Below are 27,557 nucleotides of genomic sequence, written 5' to 3'. Positions count from 1 at the left end.
AATCCAAGGATTTCCCTCAAGACCCACCATCTCCATACTTCTGGGAGGAGTTTTACATTGAGAGTTCAGGTTCATATTTCCAGTCTACTTAGGACTTCCATTGATTAATAACAACAAAGGCACCATTTCCAAGATATTACAGTCCTGAGCTTCATTAAAGTCTTCCTCATTTTCCTTGTTATTAGATGAAGCTGAAACATCATTACTGGATAAATCAATAGCTTTACCCTTGATGATAATATCCACCTTCAAATCCATAGATTCATTATTTTGAACCATGCCTTCAGTACCATCCTCTCCCTCCTCGTTGCTTTCTTTTTGACTATTAGAACAGGCGCAATTAGAGTTTTCTTGTAGTTATTCATACCCTTATTTTCCTCATTTTCCAACTCAGTGGCTTCCTTCTCAACGATTAACTCCGAAGGTGGAGCATCATTATCCCCTTTCATTTGCCATTTCTGCTTTGGATTACTATCAATTTTACTATTCTTGCCCTTCTTGGTAGGATAGGATTTTGCCCAATGACCCGACTTTTTACAATGAAAACACACAAATGGGAGAGATTCATATTCAATCACTTGGGTCCATTTTCCCAGTTTAGACAAAATCTCAATAGATTGAGGCATATCCATCATTTGATTAACATTAGCACAAATACGAGCAAAAACCAACCTAGATTTAGGTGCAGTCATTGGGTCGATCGACAGGAGTTCCCCAAAGCAGCCCGCAATCCCTTTAAATACCTCCTCATTCCAAAACTCCAATGGAAGGTTAGGAAGACGCGTCCAAACAAGAGCTGAGAAAAAGAAGGAATCATCCAACGGTAAGTTAGGAGCCCATTTCTGTAAAGCCAAAGTTGACTTGTCGAGCATCCATAGACCTTCACAAAGTGCTTTATTCAAATCTTCTTCATTATTAAAAGCAAAGGAGAAAAACCCCCTAGGCAAAGCTGCCACATCCACTTGGCCTTTGAGAAACCATTTTCTCCTTATGAAGTTCCTAACAACATCAATGTTAGGTCTAAAACCAGCAAATCACCTAGCCAAAGTCATAGCCAGACCAGAGATAGAGAAATCAACCAGCTTATGCGGCACAGATATAGCGAAAAACCCCTTTCACTCGATCAGAAAGATTTTTAACTTTTGGAAGTCCAGAATGCATTGAAGGCCTGACTCCAAATAGAGTCGTCCATTTCTTTACTTTACCTCTATCATGTGGGTCCCCTACTTTGGAATCTTTATCTTCAACTGGTTTGTTTGTCACCTTATCCCCCTTAGGACCCTGGGAAGCCTGGGAACCTGCATGATCACCAACACCAGGCACAAAACCAGGCATAGAAAGTCCACCATCACCCTATTTGAAATTTGAATTTCCCGCTCGTTGCTCACCTCCTCCCGCAAACTCCGCCATTGAAAGTCATGATGTTGAATTTGTGAAGTACTTTCTTATTTTAGAGGAATAAAAATTTGACAAAATCAGCGAATTTTCTGGATTTAAGCAATTAAATACAATCATAACAGTCTCCCAAAATTTCAGGAAAAAAGCTAGGGACCGTGTTGAAGTTGCACACGGTCCGCCCAACTTTTTTGGAAATTTTCTGGGATGAAAGTTAAGATGATTTTATAGCTAACCTCAAAACATTGGTTGATTTTACAAAGTTTAGATATGTGAAATTAAGGTTTGAATGTGAAAATAGGACCCTATTAGGGTTTTGAAAAAGATAAGAAATTGAATTGCAAATTTGAAAAAAGGTCAAACCTAATGGATAAGGCCACCTTGGATAATGTTTTGAAAACTGAAGTTGGTTGAAATTGATTGAATTTTACACAAAATCCAAGTGAATTTGAGCATTTGGGTTTTAGGAGCTAACCACTAAATTTTAAAATTTTGAATTTTGGAAAAGGGATGGAAGTTGAAAATTTGAATTTTAGGAATACAAAACTGAAAATAATTCTAAATCTGAAAATTAAATGTAGATCCAATGTTTGCACAAGTTCAAGTTGATTTTTGAAAATTAGGGTTTTGACCATTAACCACTTAATTTTGTAGAATTGTTTTGCAATTTGAACAAGACAAAATAAGAAATTGTATTTAATGCAATTTTCAGATCTAAAACAATAGATAGCAATTTTTGGAAAACACAAGTTCAATTCCAATTTTAACAACTAGGGTTTTGAATGAATTAACCACTAAGTTTTTCAAAAAAAGTAAACTTGTAAATGAAAAATATGCAATAATGTGAAATGTCAAGCATGTAAGATGTCGGGTTCACCAAAATGTAATGGGGAAAAAGGAAGGTGATGATGAGATCAAGTGGAAATATTTACCCTCCTCAAGAAAGGAGTGCAAGTTTCACAAAGGATCCTCTTCAACCTCTTTCACGCATTACATTTAAAAGAAGGGGGTTGAATTCACTAGATCCAATATCAATGGAGAGAGATTGAATGCTAAGTGAATTGGAAATAAATTTGGAAAGTATAAGTACCCTCTTTTAGAATGGATAGGATGAATTAAGTGAATTGAGACTAAGTGTAAAGATGGCAAAGAAATGATTATAACTTGAGATAGAAATGCGGGATGAAGCTGTGCACTTGAAATCAGTAATAAAATGCCAAGACGAAGGTCCCTTGTAAATTTGAGCGAAAGTTGTCGGGACCGTGTTGAAAGTGTACTCGGTCCTTTGAAAAATCTGCGCGCCAAAAAGGGTTTTCCATCTCTAAAAATGAAGCTTAAACCCACAAATACAGTTGCGCACTTGCAACCCACACACACAAAAAAGAGGAAATATTGTTGGGATTAGGGGTTGCCTTCAGGTCAAACCCTAGTTTTGGAATTAACCAAATGATGAAAAGTGCTTGCAAGTAAATGAAAGTAAATGACTGAAGTAGAATTAACCTCAAGAGAGGATGCAATTATAATTTTGATAGTGTTGTTTGAAAGGATATGTAGAATTGAATGCTTTGAATGTTGATAGGGATCTCCTCTTCAATGGTTGAATCCTTGACTTGAATGAAACACCTAGCCTTGAAAGGAGACTTGAGATGCTTAATGCTTGAAAGGAATGCTTGAATGCTTGAATGCTTGAATGATGATAATGCTTGTTCACCTTAATTTCACTTATTTAACTTATTGAACTCATTGAATCATCAAAATTATTGTACCTATCCAAATGAGAGAGGAAAATGCATCTTATATACTTGCCAATTAGGGTTATTTGACTGATTTTCTGTCTTAGGCCGTCATACAAAACCTTTTCCCACTTCTCATTGACAAGCCCAATGTAGAACTTAAGTGGAGGGGGCCCCAAAATAGGCCAAGAACAAGGGCTCCATGCCCCTATCCTAGGCACCACACCCTTGTCCTAGGGGGGACAGGGGTGCCACACCCCTGCCCTTCCCTAATCCAAGACATGGTTTGGGAGGTGTGATCATGTCTTGGATCTCCAATCAGGCTTAGGGATTCGCTTCACCAACGTGAAGACCCAAATGCAGTCGAAAATTGCAAGGTCACAATTTTATGATGTTACAGGAAGATGCACCTATTTGTGGGATAGGAAGCATTACAATTGATGGTAAGCATAACACTAATAATGTTTATTATGTTGAAGGTTCGAGACATAATTTATTGAGTGTTAGTTAGATATGCAATTAAGGTTATGAATTCTTATTTAGTACGATCAGATGTGTGATTAAAAGAGTAAAATATAGAAGATTGGTTGTTGAAGGTATTAGAACAAGTGGGAATGCTTACTATATAAAGGATAAGAGTGGAAGTAGATGTATGTTGGCACAAAGCAGTGAATGTTGGTTGCATCATAAAAGGATGGGGACATGTCAATTTTGACAACATCATGAAGATTAGTACTACTAAAGCTGTGAGAGAGTTACCAAGAATTATCAAACCTACTGATGCTATATGTAGGGAATGTCAACTAGCAAAATAGAGGAAGAGGAGATTCAAGAACAAGGAGTATTCTACTTTTAAATCTTTGGAGTAGATTGACATAGATCTTTGTGGACCTACTAGGACAAAAGGAATCAATGTAAAAAGGTACTTTATGTTACTTATTGATGATTACTCTAGGATGACATGGGTTACATCCTTGAAAGAAAAATATGAAGCTTTTGAAGAGTTTAAAGTGTTCAAGTCAATGGTTCAAAATCAAGTAGATACTAAATTCTAGTGTTTGAGATCTGATATAGGAGGAGAGTTTACTTCAAATGAATTTGATAGATTTTGTGTAAAAAATGGAATTAGAAGGCATTTTTTTGCCTCAAGAACCCTTCAATAGAATGGAATTGTAGAAAGAAAGAATAAAACTATTATTGAGATGGCTAGAACTATGTTAAAATATGCTAACTTGGGTAATGTGTATTGGAAAGAAGTTGTGCATATTGCTCTCTATATTCTTAACAAGGTAAAAATAAGAGTAAATCATACTAAGACACCTTATGAGCTTTGGAATGGAAGACCTCCTACTGTGAAATATTTCAAGATCTTTGGAAGTAAGTGTTATATTACGAGAGATGAAGATGATCTAGGAAAGTTTGATACTAGAGTAGATGAAGGGTTATTTCTAGGATATGATACAAACATTAAATCCTACCATTATTACAACAAGTGATTAAACAAGATAGTAGAAAGTACAAACGTAAAAGTATGATAATAATGGGGTTAAACTACCTCTCAAATTGAAATTGCGATTATTTTGATTGATGCAAAAGAGAAGATTGATCTGGAAGACAAATATAAAAAAGAGACAAATGAAGGAAAAGAATTAGAACATGAGCAAGTACCTAAAACTCCAGCCATATATGTGCGAAAAAACCATTAAAGAGATCAAATTATTAAAGACAAAAATAAAGGTATTCAGACAAGAAGAAAAGTTGTAGAAGACAATGAGCAAGCAAGTAGAGAAGAGAGTTGGGTAAAGGCAATGGAACAAGAACTGAAATAGATACTAAAAAATTAGATATGGAAATCGATACCCAAACTAGTAGACAAGAATATGATAGGAACTAAGTGGGTGTTCTAGAACAAGCTTAATGAACAAGGGAAATTCATAGAACAAGGCAAGGTTGGTATGTAAAGGTTATTTACAAGTTGAAGGTATTGATTTTGAGGAAAAATTTTCTCCAGTAGCTAGGATGGAAGCTATAAGAATGTTTCTTTCTTTTTCTACTTATAATAACTTTAAGGTAAATTAGATGGATGTTAGGTTGGCTTTTCTAAATGGTGAACTTGAAAAAGTGGTATATGTTGAACAACTAGATGGGTTGAAGTTGTTAGAAGATCCAGATATGGTCTACAAATTAAAGAAGGCATTATATGGACTCAATCAAGAACCTAGGGCTTGGTATGCTGGATTGGATAGATATCTATCATAGAAAAAATTCAAAAAAGGTACTACTGATAGAAATCTTTACTTTAAAGCTTAAGGTAACAAGCTATCGATTGTTGTTTTTTATGTTGACAATATTATATTTGGAGGAAATGTTGATCGATGTAAGGAGTTTGCAAAAGAGATGCAAAAGGAATTTGAAATGTCAATGATTGGTGAGTTGTCATTCTTTCTTGGTTTATAAATTACGCAACTAGAAGATGGAATTTTCATTTCTCAAGCCAAATATGTCAAAGAAATGCTAAAGAAGTTTGAAATGGACATCTTGTAAACTAGTTGTGTTAGGATAACTGGTGAATAACTGAGAGGGGGGTGAATCAGTTGTTAACAGATTATAACTTTTAATCCACAATACAACCTTAAACAAATCAAGTACTGGTAAAGCACAAATAAATGCCAGTAGGAACAAATACCGGTAAACAATACAACTTAATAATTAACCAGTCAATCAATGTAAAGCAACCATACCACATAACACCATGATTTATACATGGAAAACCTGAAAAGGGAAAAACCACTGTGGGAAGCCTACGCGCAGTCAGATGATACTTCTGCAGAAAGTATGTGTTACAAGAGGGGCCTGCACTTGCAGGAAGGCACACTGCCTAGAGCGTACTGCTCATTATGAAAGAGTCTCACTGACTACAGAGAGGCTAAAACCTTCTCAAGATAAATGGACAACAATCCAATAGAGTGAACTGCTGTAAATAGAATCTACTATGCCTGATTACAGTCCTGGTTAAGCTCAGTGCTGAAGGACTGAATTCTCTTCTAAATCCAATTCAATCACCAATGGTCGACCAACTCCTTTGGTTGAATGATATTACAATATTCTCACATTACATTCCTTGACCATGAACTTTCTAATAACCATGATACTTTACAAAGAGTTTCTACCTCTTATTTATACAAACTCTAAGGCCTAAACCAATTAGGTCGACCACCTAAAGATATTACAATAATATCATTACATAATTCCATTTACAATGATATGTCATGTTGGCTTAAGACCAAAACAATAATAACAAATCCATAAATCATCTCGAATCATCCCGGTAACGTGTAGAGTACACGTTAGCATGATACCTGTTCATAACCTAGATAGGTACCAGACCTATTCTGGGTCCACCACGCCAAAGAAATTCCTTCAAGCATTTGAAGCACAATCAAAGAACATCTTCAACATCCTAAAGTCCATGAAGAAACTGCACCAACACCAATTATGGATCCTGTCACAATTCCTCAATGAAAGTTGTGTCGGTAAAGCCTTAAATCAGTGCTGGTAAGGGTTTACCAAAGTGTATGATAACATCCAATTACCAAGCCAATACCAACTGACCAAAACATGCTCATAGAACATCTTTACTGATCCAATCACACCGGAAGTGTCCAACAGATAGTCTCTTCTGCCGGTAACACTAGAACTTCTACCGGTAACCAAAACTTGTCTGCTGGTAACCATCCATATCAGCTAGTGTTGACATCAATGACAAAACATCAATGTAACACATAATCAATTCATCCATAATGCCAACAAGTTGCAGCCCCATTAGTTGTTTGTTGTAAGTTGAGAAAAGATGATAAATCTTTGAATGTTGATCAAAAGAAGTATAGATCCATGATTGGAGGATTGTTATATTTAACTATCTCCAAGATCAGATATCATGCACGTTGTTTGTTTAGTATGTAAGATTTTAGGTTAATCCAAAGCAATCACATGATCAAGCAGTGAGGATAATTTTCAAGTACTTAAAAGGAACCCTAGATTTTGGTCTTTGGTATAAGAAGAATGGATATTTCATGTTAAAAGCATACATAGATGCTGATTGGGACATAAGTATTGATGATAAGAAAAGCACAAGTGGAGGTGCATTTTTCTTGGGCAACGAGTTAGTCTCTTGGTTAAGTAAGAAGTGCAGGATTCAATATCTCTATCTACTATAGGAACAGAATACATTGCAACAACATCTTGTTGTACTCAAGTTAGGTTGATAAAAAAAAATCTTAAAGATATCAGAGTAGTGTATGATGAAGCTATTCCCATCATGTGTGATAATACTAGTGCCATAAATATTTCAAAGAATCCACTAATGCATTCAAGAACTAAACATATCTCAATATAGTATCATTTCTTAAGAGAGAAAGTTACAGAAAAGGAAGTCAATCTGGATTATATCTGTACAAAATAACAGGTTGCAAACATCTTTAGGAAAGCATCAGTGAAGGATACTTTTGAGTATCTTAGGTTGAAACTGAGGGTCATTACCCCTCCTTTCTCTAACTAGATGTGCATAGATTAGGTGCATCTTTTCATGGGGAGACTCATGGCTTATTATTTTCTCCTGGATAGATGATGTTGTTGCCCTCAAGGGGAGTAGTATAGTATACATTGTTTTTTTTCGGTTGTTGGAGAGTAATGTTTATTATGATTCTTAGCTGAATAATTTCTAGCATTATTTGGATATGTTCTCCTTGGGATATCATTATACAGAGAGGAGAATGAATTTTCAGAAATTTTCTTCTTGAGAGAAAGAATATCATTCACCAGCCTTTGAAGCATAGGATTAGTAGTCCCTGAAGAAGCTAATTCAGGCAATGTAGGAGAATGATTTGACTTATTTGGATCTTTTTTTATCTTACCGACAAGAATAATATCATATTTAACTTCAATTGCCAGAGTTTGTGCATGAGCCAAATCCCTCACAGGTGCCCTTCTCAACAAGAAACTTACTTTTGGTAGTTAAGAGTTAACAAAGAAACATTTGAGATTCTCACCAGTTGGTTGATCAATGGTAGGAATGCATTTCTTCAAATTGTTAAACTTTAGGATGAAATCATTCAAAAGTCTCATGAGGTTCCTTCTTCATTTGTGTAAGTTGAGCCAAGAGAGCATGCACATCTTCATCCAGCTTGAACCTTGCCTCGAAATGAGTTTTGAGCATATCCCAATTGGTGATACTTTGTGAAGCCAAATGATACAACCAATCGACAACAACCCCTTGTAGTGTCTCAAGGAACAATCTTACTAAAATATCTTCGTGTTCAACTTTGAGAACACCTAATGAAATGTAAAAAATGACAATATGCTCATCTAGATGTTGTTTTTAATCTCCATATAACTTAGGAATATTCTTCCTAGAACCTTGTGGAAGTGGATGGAGTGGAAGAGGCAAATTCAGAGGACCAAAACTTTGTCCCCATGGACCTTGAGAAACTTGAGCACCTCCAACAACCATAATCACTGGTTGCACTAGTTGAAATAGTAGAATTAAAAACCTTTGTACCTGTGGTAACACCAAGGGTCTTGGAGCACTTGAAGCTTCACTTGGAATAGATGATCTCTAGCTAGTAGGAGGAAAAATTCTAGTACATTGTAGAGGAGATACTATTCTAGAAGGAAAATAATCAAAATTATTCTTCTATAACAACTTGAAAACATGATCAATGATACCTTGATTTTTCCTACCATGAATATAACTTGGAATGACCAGATTAGAAGCTTCAGAAATAAGTACAAGAGTAAAATTTGGAGTATGATATCAATAATAAGAACACTATTATGCTACAACCAAAAACTTGAGGTACTTGGTTGTGTGTTCTCCCCAATAGAGTCGCTAAAAACAGTAGGTTGAAAATTTTGTAAATTGGAGAAATCTACAAAATTATGGTTTCAGCCATAGTGTGTGAGATAAAAATCTCTCCTAATTATAAGCGAAGGATCCCCCTTTTCTTATTACTCTAACTTTCTTGAAACAAAATTATAATTACTGAACCTATTATAATCTTGGGTGTTGCACCATCTCATTCTCTTCTTTCAGAATAGATGTTTATCCTTTTCTCTCTTTTCAGAAAGGATATTACAATTTAGAGAAATAATGATTTAAATAACTTCTAAGTTCCTAAGAAATTACCTAGGAGCATATATATGAGATTTACAGGTAAGAAGAAAAGTTTATATAAAAGCACAAAGTCTTTCGTTGCTTCTCGAGTTGAGAAAATAATGATGAAGCTCAAAGTCTTCAACTTGTTGGCATTATGTGAACCAGCATGAGCCTTATGTGAACCGGCATGAAGACAAAATGATATTGTATGTTGTCATTGATGTCAATATGAGACATAGTGTGAACTGACACATGTGAGAAGTGAAGAGAGAGGAACCGACATATGTCTGAACCAGTTTATATGCCAAAGTGAAGTGGCATATTTGTTCAAAGTGAACTGGCATGTAGTTATGGGAACCAACACATGGAAGCACTGTATGACTACCGGTTGGTAGGCAACTTCCACTTCGGGGTTCCTGGTTGGAGTACCGCAAGTCTGTGTGACTCAATCGGTGATCTTTGTGTGATGAGTTAGCAATATAATGGAGGATAGATCGTGTTGCCATGTAAGCTTTGTGTGCATGAAGGATCTTGCATGAAGATGACTATTCCTATCTACCTTGGGAATGTGCGAAGTTTGTCAAACGGTGATAACGTGTGATGGGTTATCAACCACCATGAAAACAGTGGATAATGGACGATGGAGAATGTCTTGAGATCGATTCAAGACTGGTGCATTTAATGCAATATGATTCAACAATCAGGATTGGACCGTTTGAATTGCTCAACCTAACAGGTTTAGGGTTTAGGGTTTTTGCTACCGACTTGTATGTTTCCTATAAGGTTGATGTTGGGTTTTTGTTTGAGGTTGTTGGCAAAAGTTGTGAGTGTGTATCCAAGGAAAGTGATACATGATTCTTGCCAGACCAAAGGAGAGGAGAGATACCTACAAAGTGAATGTGCAAAAGGAAAAGAGGAGCCTAAATGGATCTGCATTAGCATTGAGTGCTGTTAACAGATCATTGTAATACCTATTGATCCCTAACCACTTCAACAGTTGTAAAATCCCCTAATAGGGTAGCCTTAACTGGCTTGACTCAAAATCCCTTAAATCGGGTGGTCTTAACCGACTTGTTTCAAATCCATTAACCGGGTAATTCGAGGCTAATGAGTTCTGAGAAGCTAGAGAAGCTTAGGAGATCCTTTCAGCTATTGAGTTCTTAAAATCCTCTAACAAGGTGACCCTACCGGGTTTAACCCTTAACTGGGTATCCCTTAACCGGGTGATCCTTAACAGGATCGGTTCCTACCAGAACCTATTGTAATGTCCTTAACCGGACAAGGCTCCTAACAGAGTGGACTTCTAAAGAGTTCAAAAAGTAGCTTGTGGGTATTCATCCCCACCGTGGTTTTTCCCAGTTGGGTTTCCACGTGAAAAATATGTGTGTCATATGTAATGCTTTTGTCTTGTGATGCTCTGTTTTATCTATTAAGCACATGAAGGTACTATGTTTTATGCATGTCTATAAAACATATTGAACTCACTGTTGTGAAGATTTGATGGTTAAGTTTACTAGTTTATGCATGAGAATATAATGATAATGTGGTATTGAGCTAAGAGAAAATCTTATTGAGTGACCAGTTCATGACTGAATGAGCTATACTGGATGTTACCGGTTGCACTCTATTTTACCGGTATCCCTGTTTATCAGTCATTTGGAGTATTTGTTGTCAAACTAGTTTTGGACTATATTTGTGTTTGTACTGATTCACCCCCCCTCTTAGTACCAATTTGGTACTAGTGGTTCATCATTGAGTTATCACAACTCACTATTATCTTATCAATCTTTTTGCAATAATTTTTGTAGACCAAAACAACTTTCTCTTAAATATCAAAATAAAGCTCAAAGTCTTTATAATGCTATTTGTATACAAATTTATAAAATAAAACTTAATTTCCTTTACTGGCCACAAGACAACAAGATTAAGCTCAAAGTCTTTATGTTGTTCTCCTCCAACAAGTTTTATTTTATTAATTTCAAAGTGTATCACAAAGTCTACACAATCAAATTTATTCTACTCTTTCACAATATTCCTACAAACTGCTTTTACTCAATCAATTCAATTACCATAAAGAGAATGGCATAAGAACACTCTCACCATTGAACATAATAAACTCAACACAAAGTTTGAGTGCCAAAGATGTCTTTATTTATTGAATTAGCAAAAACCACAAATGAACTCAAAGTTTCACTTTGCTTTTCACTTCAATAGAGTCTAGTTGCATATAGATAAAAGATGAGAATTACAATGAGCACCCTCATATATATAGAGGAGAGGCTATGAGTAAAACTAGGAAAATTTATTACTAACTATGACTAAGTCAAAAGTAGAGTTCGACTTGACTTAGGACTCGTACACTCCTACATGCAAAACTGTATATACAAAATGACACTTTTAGTGTTGAAAGGAATTACAAAAATGCACCTACAGTTAGAAAGCATGAAAAATGACTAAGTGTATGCATTTCCATCTCGAGCATCATGATCTCCATTTCTTCAAGAAATCTTCAAACTTATGGATAGCATCTTGTACTTTTAAATCCTCTAGTTTGTTAGCATGACCTAAGATGACTTGAGCTCATGAAATTGAGTTCATCAAGCTGGAATAGTTCTCTTTGGATTTCTTCAAGATAGTTCCCAAACTATCCAATATAGCTTGGATTTCTATTAATTTATCAGTTGATGAGAGAGTGAAATCAACTCTCTTGACTTCAGCTTGGACAAGCAAACTAAACTCTTGTATTGCTGGATCTAGGGGCAAAACCTTGAGATCTTGATTAAGTAAATCACAAGGAAGCACACCAATTTTACCAGCGATCCTTTTCACAGTCTTCTCACCCAAACCCTTTGCCTCCTCTAGATCTTCAATGAGTTTCTCTAGAACTTCCATACGATGCTTTAGCAACTCTTTGTACCAAACATACATTTTCTTGGAAGGAATCACATCATGATCAATCAAAACATCTAGAGCGAAGTCCCTGATCTTTGTCCAGGCATCAAAATACTTCTCATGAGTAGTCATTGCCTCCAAGAAAATTTTTAGTGTTGCATCCAATTTGGATTGAACACTCTACACATTGTTGATCAATTTGGTGGCAGAACTCAAAAGGTGGGTTCCTTGACTGAGCATCCTATCCATCTATTCTCATGTTTCTCTACCTCATGAGGTAGCCCACTTGACTTGCTTTATGACTTGTTCATCAACTGATGAAGGGTAAAAGCACAAAACTGTGTCACGTTTCAGGCTAACTTATCAACACAAGTGAATTTAAGTAAGTCTAACTAAAAAATAATTTTAGTCAAACATATGGTCTATATAGATTCATTATAGCTAAGTTATATATGGGCCACAACTTTTCCAATTGGAAGTGTCTACTAAATGTATATTTTATACTACTTTTGGTCTAATTACAAAAAAAAATAAAACTCGATGTTTCAACAACTCCTACTCTTATAAATAATTTTTTTTTTGAAATGTAAAAATACCCTTTTATAGATCTATAAGCGAATTTTCCAAAATATATATCTTTTAATAATTTAGTTAGTTTTTATAATTTATCTTTAATTTTTATTGAAAGTAGGTCATCAACACTAAAATACAAGGTTGATTATCTTGTCAAGGAAAAATACTAAAATTTATTAAAAAAATTGAAAGAAATATGATGCAGTAGAGAAAAGAATCTATGTCAAGATGATATAATTCTATTCTAATTTGGATAAATAATTAAGAAAAAAGGTGGTGGGAATTGGAAAGTTATATTTCAGCACACACAACTTTTCAAATTTATTAAAAAAAATAGTAAAAAATATATCCATGCACTAAAGTTTCAAGTTATAAATATAAAAAGAAAAAATCAAGATTTTTTTTTTTAAATTTACTAAATAAAGTGTGGTGGCTTGTGTAACTTCATTTTCAACATTTTTTCAGCAACTAAATTATAATATTTACTTTATTAAAAACTATATTCAAATAATTTTTTAATTTTTTATTAAAATTACAAACATAAATTAGACATAAGAATATAAATTTTATTAGTTGACATCATTTCAAAATTCAAAACATATATTTCACTTTCTATTATTTAATTTAAAAATTTGAATTAGCATTGACCATTTCCTTTATAAAAGTGTGACACAGCTTTGTACTTTTACCCTGAAGTCATTGGCTCAATCACCTCTAAAGAATTTGTGATCTTAATTAACATGGTGGTGAGTTGTTCCACTTGTACCTTAAGCTTATCTTTCTTAACCTTTTCTTCATTGTATCTGACCAGAAGAGCATCATAAGTCGATTGAGTGTCTTCCATTGTACCTTCATGGGTTTCCTTTCCAAGCTCAACCCTCCTTATCACATAGTCCTTTTCTTGGACTTCACTTATATTTTTATCAGGAGGAGGCTCTACAAATTCCACATACTTTTTCTTGGCACCATCTACTTTGACCCTTGTGATGGTCTTATATTTCTTTATGGTCTTTGGCTTGACAAGCACTAGTTGACCAAAATCAAAATCCTCAGGAGATATAGCTTGTTTCTTCCTCTTAGGAGTATTAGAAAGCAACCAAAGTGGCAAGACATAAACATCATCAACACTAGTAGCCAATGGATGGGAAGAAGTTCCTTGGGCTTAAATAATAATGGTTACAATTGGAGAAGTGGAAGTCATAATAGAAGATGGATTTTCAATAGTTGACACATTTGGTAATGGCCCCATATCTGACATGAACTTATCAAAATCCTCAAACATGGATGTAGATACTTTAAAAAAAATTGGAAAAGTGGAAAAGTGGAGAAAACACTTTCAATGTTATTTTGAGGGGTATCTAAGACAACTTAGCTAGCAAAAGAAGAAACAATAGAAATGGTCATACTAAGAGAATCTGACACATACAAAATAGTGGACCTAATTGGTATAGATTCAGAAACATGAACCTAGGAGGAAGTCACATCTAAAATATTACTTGATACCTGTGTAACATGACCTTCTATGTCTCCAAGTTCAATGCCTTGGGAAATCTCCGGTAAACTTTCTTCATTAAATTCTTCTTCTTCTTTCTCTTCTTGATGCTATTGTTCCTCAAGTGGGTCCACATCAATAGGTTCTTCCTTACATTCCCCTTCTTCTAGTTCTTGTTCTTTCTCTTGTTGAGAACTTGATGTACAAGACTTCTCTTGTTCATTTTCTTTACTTGTTCCTATAGTGAACTTGTACTTGGGAGCTTTAGGAGAAGAAACATAATCTTGCTTATTCATTGTTCTTCGTTTTGATCTCTTTCTAACAAGCCCAACATTATCATCCTCTAATCTAGTGGCAAATGGATTCAACTGGATTCCCTTCTATGCTAACCAAATATTGGTGTTTGCAAGAATCCTCTGAAATATGGCTCTTATAGAAAACACCTCCTTTTCAAATCATTGAATGAGAGGGAGAGGATTATTTGTGATCTTATTTTCATAGATTGGGTCTAAGACATTACCGACATCAACCAAGTCTTTATGAATATAAGCCAGGTTGAGATTGATTATTTGATCTTCTGTGAGAGGATAATAGTCTAGTCTCCCAATATCTTCCTCAGTTCTACAATCAAACTAGATATCTTCAATTCTATGAACATGGCTACAGTTATTTATCAATTTGTTCTTCATACCTCTGTAATTAAAATCATTCCTGGACTTGAATTGCCTCATTGTTGCTTTTCTCATCTCATCCTCCATAGCTCTTTCTTTGAAAACAAAGTTGATACAGTATCTCCCAATAGATAAAGTAAACTTGAAACTTGTTTTATGAGAACCAGATTATTTCTCATGAACTACCAACATTTTCCTTGCCAACTCCGTCAAAATAATTTTATCAAATGGGTACCTTGGGAGCATGAAAGACTGATCATTAAAACATCTTATCCTTAGATAGGTGAAGGTAGTAAATTGTAAAAACATACATCCATATTGATTGACAACTTATCAAGCCTCATCAAATTCCCTATTCTTCTCAAGTTTCTTATCAAACATACACATATATGAACTAAATAAGGTATCTTTAACTATTCTAAAATGATGTAAACTTTCTTTAAGAGTTAACTGAGAATAGCGTTTCCAAACTGAGACTTGTCTTCTATCTCCTTCTGAGGAAAAACCTTTAAAATTCCTCATAGCGGCAACACCATACACCAAGTAGGAATTCATGTATAACTTCAAAGTGGTAGGTACCTTAGTGAGTTGCTCACACAAGGCATCATTGATCTTCTTACCCCAAAAGATCTTGTTATTGTTTTGTCTGATGATATGAATGTCCTGATACATCCACTCATAGACTGTATCAAGAGTGGAAAGCTCTATTCCTCTATTGAGAAGTGTAATAAAATAATTCGCTCCTTCTTGAAGTCACTTTGCGGAAAGGTCTTAAACCATTTGGAAATTGTAGGCTTGGGAGTCTTCAACAATTGTCAATGATATTCCTTCTACATTTCTCAGAGTGTTTCTTTTAATAGGCATCAACAGACTTAATATCAATATCATCATATTGCCCTGTACTAGGACACTTGAACAAGGAGTCAAAGAAATCCTCATTCAACATTATCACTTTCTTTCTGTCTGCATCTTTTACACTTCAACTCACAGGATCAAAGTGATTTGTCACTACAAGCACGAACTCTCGATTCTAAGCTGACTTTGGGAAGACTTCCATTGAATGAATGCTATTATTAATGGTAGGTTCCATTAAATAATAGTGTGGAGGATTCTCAACCCGCCTCATGAACTCATCAATATCCACATGGCCTATTTCTTTGTCCCTAAAATTTGTGATATTTGATACCATTACTGATGTTGGAAAGATTGAATGAGGATCTTATTTTTTGAACTTCATTACTTTCTTTCCTGGATACGGTTCTGACATCTAAAATAGATTGAACTGCATTAGGGTTCAAAAATGTTCTCAAGAATTAGTGGAAAAAACATCTTTAGTATTGATAAACCCTCAACATTGGAACAATTCCTAGAAAAAATTCTAGGTTTTGATTGTAAATCAGGCCTAAAGACCCAATTTGCACATTGGGGAAATAAGGCATATTCATGTTAAAATGTGGCAACTGATCAACAAAGTACTGACCCAATTTTTTTTGCCATTTTTTCATTGATGAAAACCGATATTGTAATAAAACCCTAAAAAGGCTGACTTTGTTTTGTTGCCCTAAAAACGCATGTTATAAGCAGTTGGGATGCTTAAGGCATTGTAAGGTTGATGTACTATTTTTGCTGGATAATAAGAAAGATTGGATGACTGTGTATGGTGGACATAACCCATTTTAGGTGAACCACGTTAAATCTCTGTGTTATCTGTGCCCTATTTTATTTCTTTATCTTTTGTATTTAAATCTGCATATAATTGTTAGTTCATATTTGCTTCGAATCTGCTTGAAACCCTAACAATTGGTATCAAAGCGAGTTTTTCTGTAAATTGGCAGGACTTTCAGATTTGAGTGGGAGCAATGGAGGATTCCAAATTCAAGGTCGAAAAGTTTAATGGCCAAAATTATCAGTTATGGAAAATGCAGATGGAGGATTACCTGTATCAAAAGGATTTGTGGCGACCATTGGAAGGAAAGGCAAAGAAAGCGACCACAATGTTAGATGAAGAGTGGGACATTTTAGATAGAAAGGCACTGGGATCCATTCAATTGTGTCTTGCATCGTCTGTAGCATTCAATATAACATAAGCAAAAATGATTATAGATTTGATGGCAACATTAGCTAAGTTGTATGAGAAACCCTCGGCTTTGAATAAGGTATTTCTTATGAAGTGTTTGTTTAATTTGAAAATGAGTGAGGGAGGATTTGTAACAGAGAACTTAAATGAATTTAATACAATTACCAGTCAATTGTCTTTGGTAAAAATTACCTTTGTAGAAGAGGTTAGGGCTCTCTTGATTTTATGTTCTTTGCCAGAAAGCTGGAATAGCTTGGTTATGGCTGTAAGTAACTCTGTCTCTGGTAAAAATACTTTGGTATTTGATGATATTGTTGGTGTTATCCTAAGCGAGGAAATGTGAAGGAAAAGCACAGGTGAGACTCCAACATCATCGGGTAGTGTTTTGAATGTGGAGAACAGAGGAAGATCAAAGGAAAGAGGAAAAGGCCATGGGAATGAGAAGTCATGAGGGAAGTCAAAGAAAGGACGCTCTCAATCTAGAGGAAAGAAAGATTGCTGGTACTGCGGAAAGCCTGGTCATCTAAAAAAAGATTGTTGGTCTCGGAAAAACAAAGAAGGAGACAAAAATGAAAATGACAGTTCGGAAGCTAATATTACAAGTAATACTTTACAAGATGCTTTAATCTTATGTTTGGATAATGTTAATGATTCCTGGGTAATAGATTTTGGGGCTTCATTTCATGCTACACCCCATAGAAAATATTTTCTAGATTATGTTCAAGGTGATTTTGGACAGGTATATTTGGGTGATGATGAGCCCTGTCAAATTGTTGGAAAAGGAAAGATAAAGATCAAGTTGCAGAATGGTAATGACTGGTTTCTGCAGGAGGTAAGACATGTTCCTAATTTAAGATGAAATTTAATTTCTGTAGGGCAACTAGGTAGTGAAGGTTGCATAGTTACCTTCTCAGACAGTATGTGGAAGGTCACTAAAGGATCATTTGTAGTAGCTAAAGGTGCGAAGGTAGGCACATTATATCTGTGTACTGGTAACACTTACTCTACCTTAAATGCTACAAATAAAGTTACTGTAGGGACAACAACAATAAATGTTGCAAGAACAAATTCGATAATGTGGCACCATAGGCCTGGGCATATGAGTGAGAAAGGGATGAAAACCCTTCACTCCAGAAATCTATTGCCAGGACTAAAGAAGATTGATTTAGAGTTCTGTGAAAACTATGTTTATGGTAAACAGAAAAGAGTCAGATTTCTCAAGGTTGGGAAAGAGAAGAAGAGTGAGAAGTTAGAGCTTGTACATTCAGATGTATGGGGACAGGCTCAGGTATCATCTCTTGGTAGCTCTTGTTATTATGTTATTTTTATTGATGACTCAACCAGAAAAACATGGGTATATTTCCTAAAACAAAAATCAGATGTTTTTGAAACTTTTAAGAAATGGAAAGCTTTGGTTGAGAATGAGACAGGAAAAAAGTTGAAGTGTCTTAGATTGGATAATGGAGTTGAGTATTGCAGCAAAGCATTTGAAGATTACTACTCCTTAAATGGGATTCGAAAGCAAAAGACAGCTCCAAGAACTCCATAAGAAATATGGTGTGTCAGAGAGAATGAATAGGACAATCATGGAACGCGCGAGGAGCATGAGATTGCATGCTGGATTGCCCTTACATTTTTGGGCAGATGCTGTACATACTATTGTCTATTTGATAAATAGAGGACCTTCAACCCCTTTGGATGGTGGTATTCCAGAGGAGGCATGAACTGGTAAAAAGGTAAATTGTTCTTTTCTAAAAACTTTTGGTTGCGAAGCTTTTGTCCATGTTGATAAAGAAAACTGAACCAAGCTTGATGCTAAATCTCAGAAATGTACCTTCATTGGATATGAGATAGATGAATATGGCTATCGATTATGGGATTTTGAAAATAAGAAAATAAGTAGAAGTAGAGATGTTATATTCAATGAGAAGGTTATGTATAAAGAACAGATGCAGGAAAAGAAGCATGAATAGGACAAACAAGAATATGTGGTGTTGAATGAGATTCCTGAAAATGAAATGCCACAGGTACCTGATGCTCTGCAACAACATATTGTCCCACAAACTCCTGCAAGTGTTAGACATTCTACGAGGACAAGTAGACCCCCTGAAAGATTTTCTCCTTCTTTGTATTCTATTTTATTAACGGATTCTGGTGAACCAGAAGAATATGAAGAAGCAATGCAGGTAGATGCCAAACAATAGTAGGAGCTAGGCATGAAAGAGGAGATGGACTCCTTGATGAAAAATAAGACTTGGGACTTAGTCCCTTTACCTGCAGAAAAAAGAGCCTTGCCTAACAAATGGGTTTATCGGCTGAAGGAGGAGGAAGGAGGTCAGAAAAGATATAAGACCACACTTGTGGTAAAAGGTTTTGCACAAAAAAAGGGTATAGATTATGATGAAATATTTTCTCCAGATGTAAAAATGACTTCAATTAGAACTGTACTTAGTCTTGTGGCTGCAGATGATTTACATCTTGAACAATTAGATGTCAAAACAACTTTTCTCCATGGAGATTTGGAGGAGGAAATTTGCATGTTGCAACCATAGGGATATGAGGTCAAAGGTAAGGAGAACTTGGTGTGCAGGTTGAAGAAAAGTCTGTATGGCCTAAAGCAAGCACCCCGATAATGATATTTAAAATTTGATAGTTTCATGGATGAACACGATTATCATAGATGTCATTCTGATCATTGTGTATATTTTAAGAGATTTGATAATGGCAGTTATATTATCCTGTTGCTTTATGTTGATGACATGCTTGTTGCTGGGTCTAACATGTAACATATAAATGATCTTAAACAAAAATTAGCCAGGTCATTTGCTATGAAGGATTTGGGTGCAGCTAAGCAAATTCTCGATATGAGGATTACATGGTACAAGAAAAAGAACCTTGAATTTGTCCCAAAGTGAGTATATAAAGAAGGTGTTGAAAAGATTTAACATGCAGGATGCAAAAGCAGTTAGTACACCTTTTGCTAGTCATTTCAAATTGACTAAGGAGATGTGCCCAAAGGCATAGGAAGAGGTTAATAAAATGTCTAACATCCCGTATTCATCAGCTGTTGGCAGTCTGATGTATGAAATGGTATGCACAAGGCCAGATATTGTACATGCAGTGAGAGTTGTGAGCAGGTTTATGAGTAATCTGGGTATGGAACATTGGAATGCTGTGAAATGGATTCTTCAGTATTTGAAAGGAACTACTACGAAGGCATTATGTTTCAAAGGATCTAATGCTGCTCTAAGTGGATTTGTTGACTCTTATCTAGTGGGTGATATTGATTCACAGAGGAGTACTATAGGGTATGTTTTTACTATAGGGGGAACTGCAGTCAGTTGGATTTCTAGGCTGCAAAAGGTTGTTGCACTTTCAACCACTGAAGCTGAGTATGTTGTTGCTATAGAAGCTAGCAAGGAGATGATTTGGTTGCAATGTTTTCTGGAGGAATTGGGTCAGACACAAGAGGATAGCCAATTGTATACTGATAGCCAGAGTGCCATTCATCTTGCGAAGAACTCTGCTTTTCATTCAAGGACAAAGCACATTCAGCTCAGGTACCACTTCATCTAGACTATTTTGGAGGAGGGTCAGTTATCGCTTGAGAAGATTCACACAAGTGAGAATCCTGTCGATATGTTCACGAAGGCAGTTCCATGAAAAACTGACATTGTAATAAAACCCTAAAAAGGCTGACTTTGTTTTGTTGCCCTAAAAATGCATGTTATAAGCGGTTGGAATGCTTAAGGCATTGTAAGGTTGATGTACTATTTTTGCTGGATAATAAGAAAGATTGGATGACTATGTATGGTGGACGTAACCCATTCTGGGTGAACCACGTTAAATCTCTGTGTTATCTGTGTCCTGTTTTATTTCTTTGTCTTTTGTATTTAAATCTGCATATATTTGTTAGTTCATATTTGCTTTGGATCTGATTGAAACCCTAACAATTCACTAGTTTATATTTGAATAGGGTGTTTAGCTTTTTAATTGCAATTGAGGTTGGAATATTAATTCACAACTTAGGCATTTTTATTCACACTAAGCAACCCTTCATGAACTAGAAGCTACATTTGATTATCAACCCAAGGACGTGAGCTTGAAATGAGACAACACTGTATATGCACTATGGAAGCCTTCTAAGTTGTTATTTCATTTGTGTATAGCAAATAAACTTAGAATAATAAACTGAATTAAAAACATTACAATGCTGGGAATAAAACTAACCACACAACAGTGGCTGCGGAAAGACTGGTTATTTGCAACAGTAGTGGTTGCAGTCTTACTGTTCTAATACTAGTGAAATCAAATATACTAAAACCAAACCTATCTTAAACAATTGATGACTAACAGTAAATGATAATGAATACAAATATAAATTACTGCAAATCTAAACTATTATGGAATCACAGTTCCTTAAGTGGCCCTTGCTTGAATTGTTTCCATTTGTCATTAGCATTCAATCTTCAATAGACAAGCTTCATTGCTCAAATAATATTCTTATTGCAAATCAAATATTACATGGACATATATCAGACTTTCTGATTGAACTTGGACACCATTAACAAGACAACACTAACTAGATACTCTCTACACTATTCTCAACACTACTTACTCATAACTCAACAAAATCTCATATTTATACTTGAGGCTTGAGAGTTGAAGTAATTACAAACTCAAAAAATTATTACAAATATCGTTTCTCTTATGATAGAAAGGAGATGACTTATTCTATTCATGACTGGTAATAAAGATTAAACTAACAAGAGTTGAGAGAGTTCTAATCAACTTCAAACTCTACAACTATAAAATACAATCATGGCTAAACATGTGTACAAAACATGTTAACATTATTTATGAATCATCAAATACTGTTTCCACAAGCTTCTCCAATTTAGTTGACTTTAATAAATCAGAATACACGAACTCATGAAGAGGTAGAAGAGTCCAAGTTGAATTAGAACTCAATCCTTAACTGCTACTTGGAAATCTACTAGTTTGTCTTAGCCAACTTTTGTTTATTACTGCTCATTAACTATTGTGAGTCAGATCATAAAGTTTAAACCCTTTTTAGATATCCTTTTAATATTTCTAAATCATTTTGAAAATCTAAATTTCGTTAAGAAATGAGTGAGATATGCCCGTTTTACTGAAACTGGTCTTTTGACATTTTCTGCACTTTCAGTCAACTACTACATCTGTCAATTGCCAACTTGCTCCTCCTTTCTTCTAGTTGTATGAACAACTCAAACCACTCAAAAAAAACATGTTAATTTTTCTTAAGTAATTTACATTCAATAATAACCATTTATTATAATATGTTACATTTATTTAGCATCAACTAACTAGACACACATATGCATATCAAACACCATTAATCCTAGTTAATGGTTCATAAAACCAAGGTAATGTTTGGAAATGACTTGGAAGGACATTATAAACATGAGGTAAAGTATCATAAAACATGAAATAATATGGTCAATTTATAGGCTCATCATTGGGTCTATAGACCCTATTTGCACTTTAAAGTGAAAAGGGATGAAAAAAATGTAAATCGGGTCCATAAGCCTGGTTTGTATCTTGGAAGGTCAAATGACTTGTGATGTTGGTTGGGGATATGGACCTGATTTACATAAAAATAGGAATATCAAAATAGTTGGTATGGTTAAGGTCTACGAACATGAACAACACCAACAAAAAAAATGTTTGGTGAAGTTCAGGTCTGTAGGCTCGAACAACACCAATGAAGTCAAAACAATGGTAATATGGTGTATGTTGGGTCAATAGACCAGAACTACACCCAACAAAAACATTGGAACGTGTAGTTTAGGTTCTCTGGCTTGAACTACACAAAAGGGTGGCATTCAAAAGTGTTTGAAGACTAGTGTGTATTAGGTCGATGGACCCGAGCAACACCAAAAAAATTGAAAAGGAAATGTGGTTCAGGTTCAACAACTTTATCCACACCAAAGGATGATTGGTAATGCAAAATGATAACTAATGTAGGTCGGGCCTGCCAACCCGATCCTACACCAAATGACATGGAAATAGTGTAGCATCGAGCCTGTAGGCTCTAACTACACTGAACAACATGAAAAAGATGCGCCCAAGAAAAAGGTGAATATGAGGGCATGGACCCAAATCATACCACAATTCAACACATTGTGATGTGATTCAAAGTCACGAGCTCGAATCACCAAGGGAAAAACAAAACAAAAAGATAAGAACAGAGGATTTCAAAGGCCACATGCCTAATTTCATTAAGACCCTAATCTTAAAAATGAAAGCAAAAGAAATAAAAAGGGTAAGAGAAAAGAATAACATACCAAGAAAATAGCTTAGGCCAAGATGGAAAATGAAGAACTTGAAGAGATTCCCTTGAAAACCAAAAGAACAAGGTAAACTTGAAAACTAGAGCTATAAAAATGGATTTAAAGGGGCAAAAAGAGTCCCATTAAAACTTGGAATGGAAATCATAAATGCACTAAGGCATGGGCATTAAAAGGGTCCAAATCAGGTCTATGAACTTGATTTGTACCCAAATGTGCTTTTCGGGTTCATAAACCCGATTTGCACCTAAATGGACTAATCAAGTGTTGTGTCGAGTTTAAGGTCCAACAATACACCTAAAAGACCCAAAAATAAACTAACTCTAAAAATGATCCTAGAGATAAATTAAAATGCTTGGAATAAAAAACAACTTAGATCTTATGGGCAACAATTTTGAACAAAAAATGTGGGGGGTTATCCCAAAATTGCGCTCAGCTAAAATTGGGATAACAATTGTATAGGAGATTTCCGAAGTCAAACCTTGTGTTGGTGTACCCACCTCCCTAATAGCTATGATTTATGAAATAAATAGTTTTTCCTAGGGTGAATAAAGCCTAAACAATAACAAAAATTCTAAAATAAAATGATTATACCTTAGGTATGAAACCCTCTCATGGAGTTTCACATTAACGTGGTGATGCAATGCTCTTTAGATAAGTACTACAAGTGTTAATGCAATAACGTGATAACAAAACAAGACAAATATGAAATCATCTTGAATACACTTGAATGATGTAGTATGTTGTTGAATATGTTGATAACTTCGATCTAAAGTTCTTTCTTGATAATACTAGATCAATTAGACTATATCTTAAAAATCCACAGACCTTGTGAATGGTAGAAGATATGCTTTATATAGGGATCACAAGGTGTTTTTGTTAAAAAATTGACATAAAATAGTTAAGTACAAAAATTGAGACTAGATTTGAAAATATGAAGGTCAACACTCATACTGGCTAAAATTTCAAGGAATTCTTGTGGGATGCGTGTGCTAAGCACTTATGTCCCACCAAAAAAGGGCCTCCAAAAGAGAGGCATGAGTTTTGCGGTTTGTGATTTTAGTGCAGACACCTAGAATTGTCTTGTCATAATTAAATAAATATTTTAATTTATTTAATTATTTTTATCCTAAGTCTTCGATTAATTAAATAAATTGTATTTATTTAATTAATTCATTTATCCATTTCTAGGCCTTCTCTATTTAAATAAATAGTTTTATTTATTTAAATTATCTTAAATAAATATTTTATTTATTTAATTGGTCCCACTTCCTCTATTAATTAAATAAATCTTTATTTAGTTAATTAATTCATTAGCTTTTTTCCCTTCATGACATATGTCATTTATCTTTTAATTATCTTCTACCTACCCCCTTCATATTTTATTATTTCCCCTACCTACCCTCTAATCCTAACTAACCATTTATTCTTTCACCTCTTAATCTTATCCCTCCGTCTTCTAAAGTATCTTTTATATAAGAGGATACTTTCATCCTCTCAATCCTAATGAGCTATCGAATCCTAATGCATCTATCAAGCCTTCAAGTAATTCAATGAATTCATGTTGGTATAAATAATTATTCATCTTGGATATTATTACACCTTACTTAAGTTTACTTAGGAAATGCATTTCATAGTAGTTTGGGTATGAGACACTTGGGTGTTTGTGCCACATTGGGATAGTGTGTGTAGGAGAATCTCCACCTTTTATGGTGTTGATCTTGTTATTACTCTATCATATCCACCTATTGTGGAGTGATAATTCCATCTTTTGTGGGTGATCCACCTCATGTGAAATATTTTATTGTTTCTCCTCCCTACCAAACCTATTTCCTACCTACCCTTGTTTCTTATTGAGACACATGTCATGTTTGTGTGCTCACATATCCATATTGCCTTACCTATATATGCAGGCTCATATTCATTGTATGAACAACTATTGATCTTTTGATCATCTATCTATTGATGAGAATACATTTTATTCTTGTCCTATATTTTGTCTCTATTTTTTGTACATTTCATTGAGCTCTTGATCTTGGCAAAATCTCACATGGTATCAGAGCCGTTAGAGCGTCATTGATTCGTCTTTTGAGAGACATTATTACGACATCAAGAGGTAGATCTAAGGATCAACATATGTTGGAGGCATCCTAGACCAGATCTGACCTTGCCATTGCATCTGGGTGGCTGTTTCCATGAATTTTGAGTATAAATTCGGCATATTTTGGTGAAAGTCAAATTTCAGGCTTGAAGGAAAATTTTGTTGTGTTGCGACCACCCCCCCTACTCTGTACTGGCAGTGCAGGCGCATCATACACCACACACCATCCCTGCCTTCCATCCGGGCCACCTCCTGCAGCATTGACAACTTTGTCACCAATGTTGATAACTGTCGAGTGCTATCGGCTCTCCTCCTGGCAATTCTTTCGGCAGCCTTCTATCACACACACACCGGTCATGCCACTGACATTAATTATGCACCGACCATCCCTTCTCATCGATTGTAACATTGTTGTTCACCCGCCGACCACCAACTCCTCCCTCTGGCGGCCCCACCACCTGTGGCCCCATCGCCAATCCTACCAGTCAGGCCCCTATTTCTCGTCTTTTGGCGCAGTGAGCAGCCTTGTCGAGCCCCTTCACCACGCGACTTCTCCACGTCAGCCACGTCACCTGCATAGGGTACGCCACTTCAGCGACCTGCATAGTCAACACACTACAACGTATGACTGCACCATGTTAGCCTGTCACTTGGTGCCACGTCATCCTATCATATCGATCGTACAGTGACACATCAGCACCTCGTCATCTGCTGACTCACCTACCACATCACTTTTTCAGTGAATCAGATTTTGACATGTGTCAGTTCGTACTGTACAGACACCCAGTCAGCAGGGAGGTGAAGTTTTTGCAATGACTAGATGGTCGTCAAATTTAACTTTGTGTTTTGCTGACATCATCATTTAAAAAAAAAATTTGGCAGGCCCCCTCCATTGAGCTTTTTTATTTTGCAGTTCAACTTCAAATGGCCATATCTTGCTCATTTTTGCTCTTGTTTTGGTGCAATTTTTTTTTGAAATGGGCTAGAATTTCGTGTACTTTCTTGTGGTGGAATTATTTTTTGATTTTGATGCATAGATTTTTCAGAAATTTGTTTTTGGTGACTATACCTGTCCAATCCCCATTTCTGCAACTTTCGAGACTCCATTTGGGCTCATACGAACTCCTTTTAAGGAGCCATTTTTTTTTAAAGTGCATAATTTTTTGTCTACTCTCATAATATGCTATCAGTTTGCAAAAATTTTGGGTAGAAATTGTACTTTCTACATATCATTATTTTTGGCCAATTTGGCACTTGTATTGCATAGATCTATCTTGCTGGTCTTTTGCATTGTAGTTCTCAACCTATTGGGGTAGTTGTACAAAAAAATCAAAAGTCCACCTTTCCATTGTTTGCAAGTAGCCTATTGTACACACACTACATATAAAATGCCAAAATCATCATTTTTTGGGGTGGGGGGTACTTTGATTGATTGAATTTGGGGGGGTGTCTCTTGTGCTTTTGTGCTTGTGTTCCTTCCTTTTTTCTATTATGGGTTCTCCTAAGTTTCCTCTCTTAACTCCTCATAATTATGCTACTTGGAAAATTCATGCATGGAGTAAACTTATGGAAAAAGGACTAACTCATTATATTGATAGAACTATTTTTGCTCCCGCTGATCCTAAGGTTGATCTTGTTGGTCACTTGGATTGGCTCACTTTAAATATCATGGCAATTGGTGTTGGTATTTTACACTCTTATGAGAATAGTTGATGTTGTCATTAATGGCAACCAACTGGCAATTCACCGACAATTGGTTTCTACATGCCCGACATCACAAACTTCATACACCGGCACCAACATGCACATACACCGGCATTCAGATTACATCGACAACAAAGCATACCGACACTCTAGCCGACATGGGACAAAATTTTGTTTATTATAATATAAATATCTTTTGTAAGATGACATGATATATTGTAAAAGACTCATATATGTATGAGATCTTATAAGTCATTTTGGTGTGCGTGAAAGAAGACATGTATGGTAGATAATAATTGTTTAGTGGCAGTGAAGCTTTTTGGATAAGGTATCTATCTGAGCTTAAACTGGTACTGAACCTAGCATAAGAGATGTTGTTTTGAGTAGTACATTGTATTGGATTTAATAATCCATTTTGTAGTCAGTGTGACTC

Source organism: Cryptomeria japonica, chromosome 6, assembly GCF_030272615.1.
Source record: "Cryptomeria japonica chromosome 6, Sugi_1.0, whole genome shotgun sequence".
NCBI classification, from domain to species: domain Eukaryota; kingdom Viridiplantae; phylum Streptophyta; class Pinopsida; order Cupressales; family Cupressaceae; genus Cryptomeria; species Cryptomeria japonica.
This window is presented reverse-complemented; position numbering follows the sequence as displayed.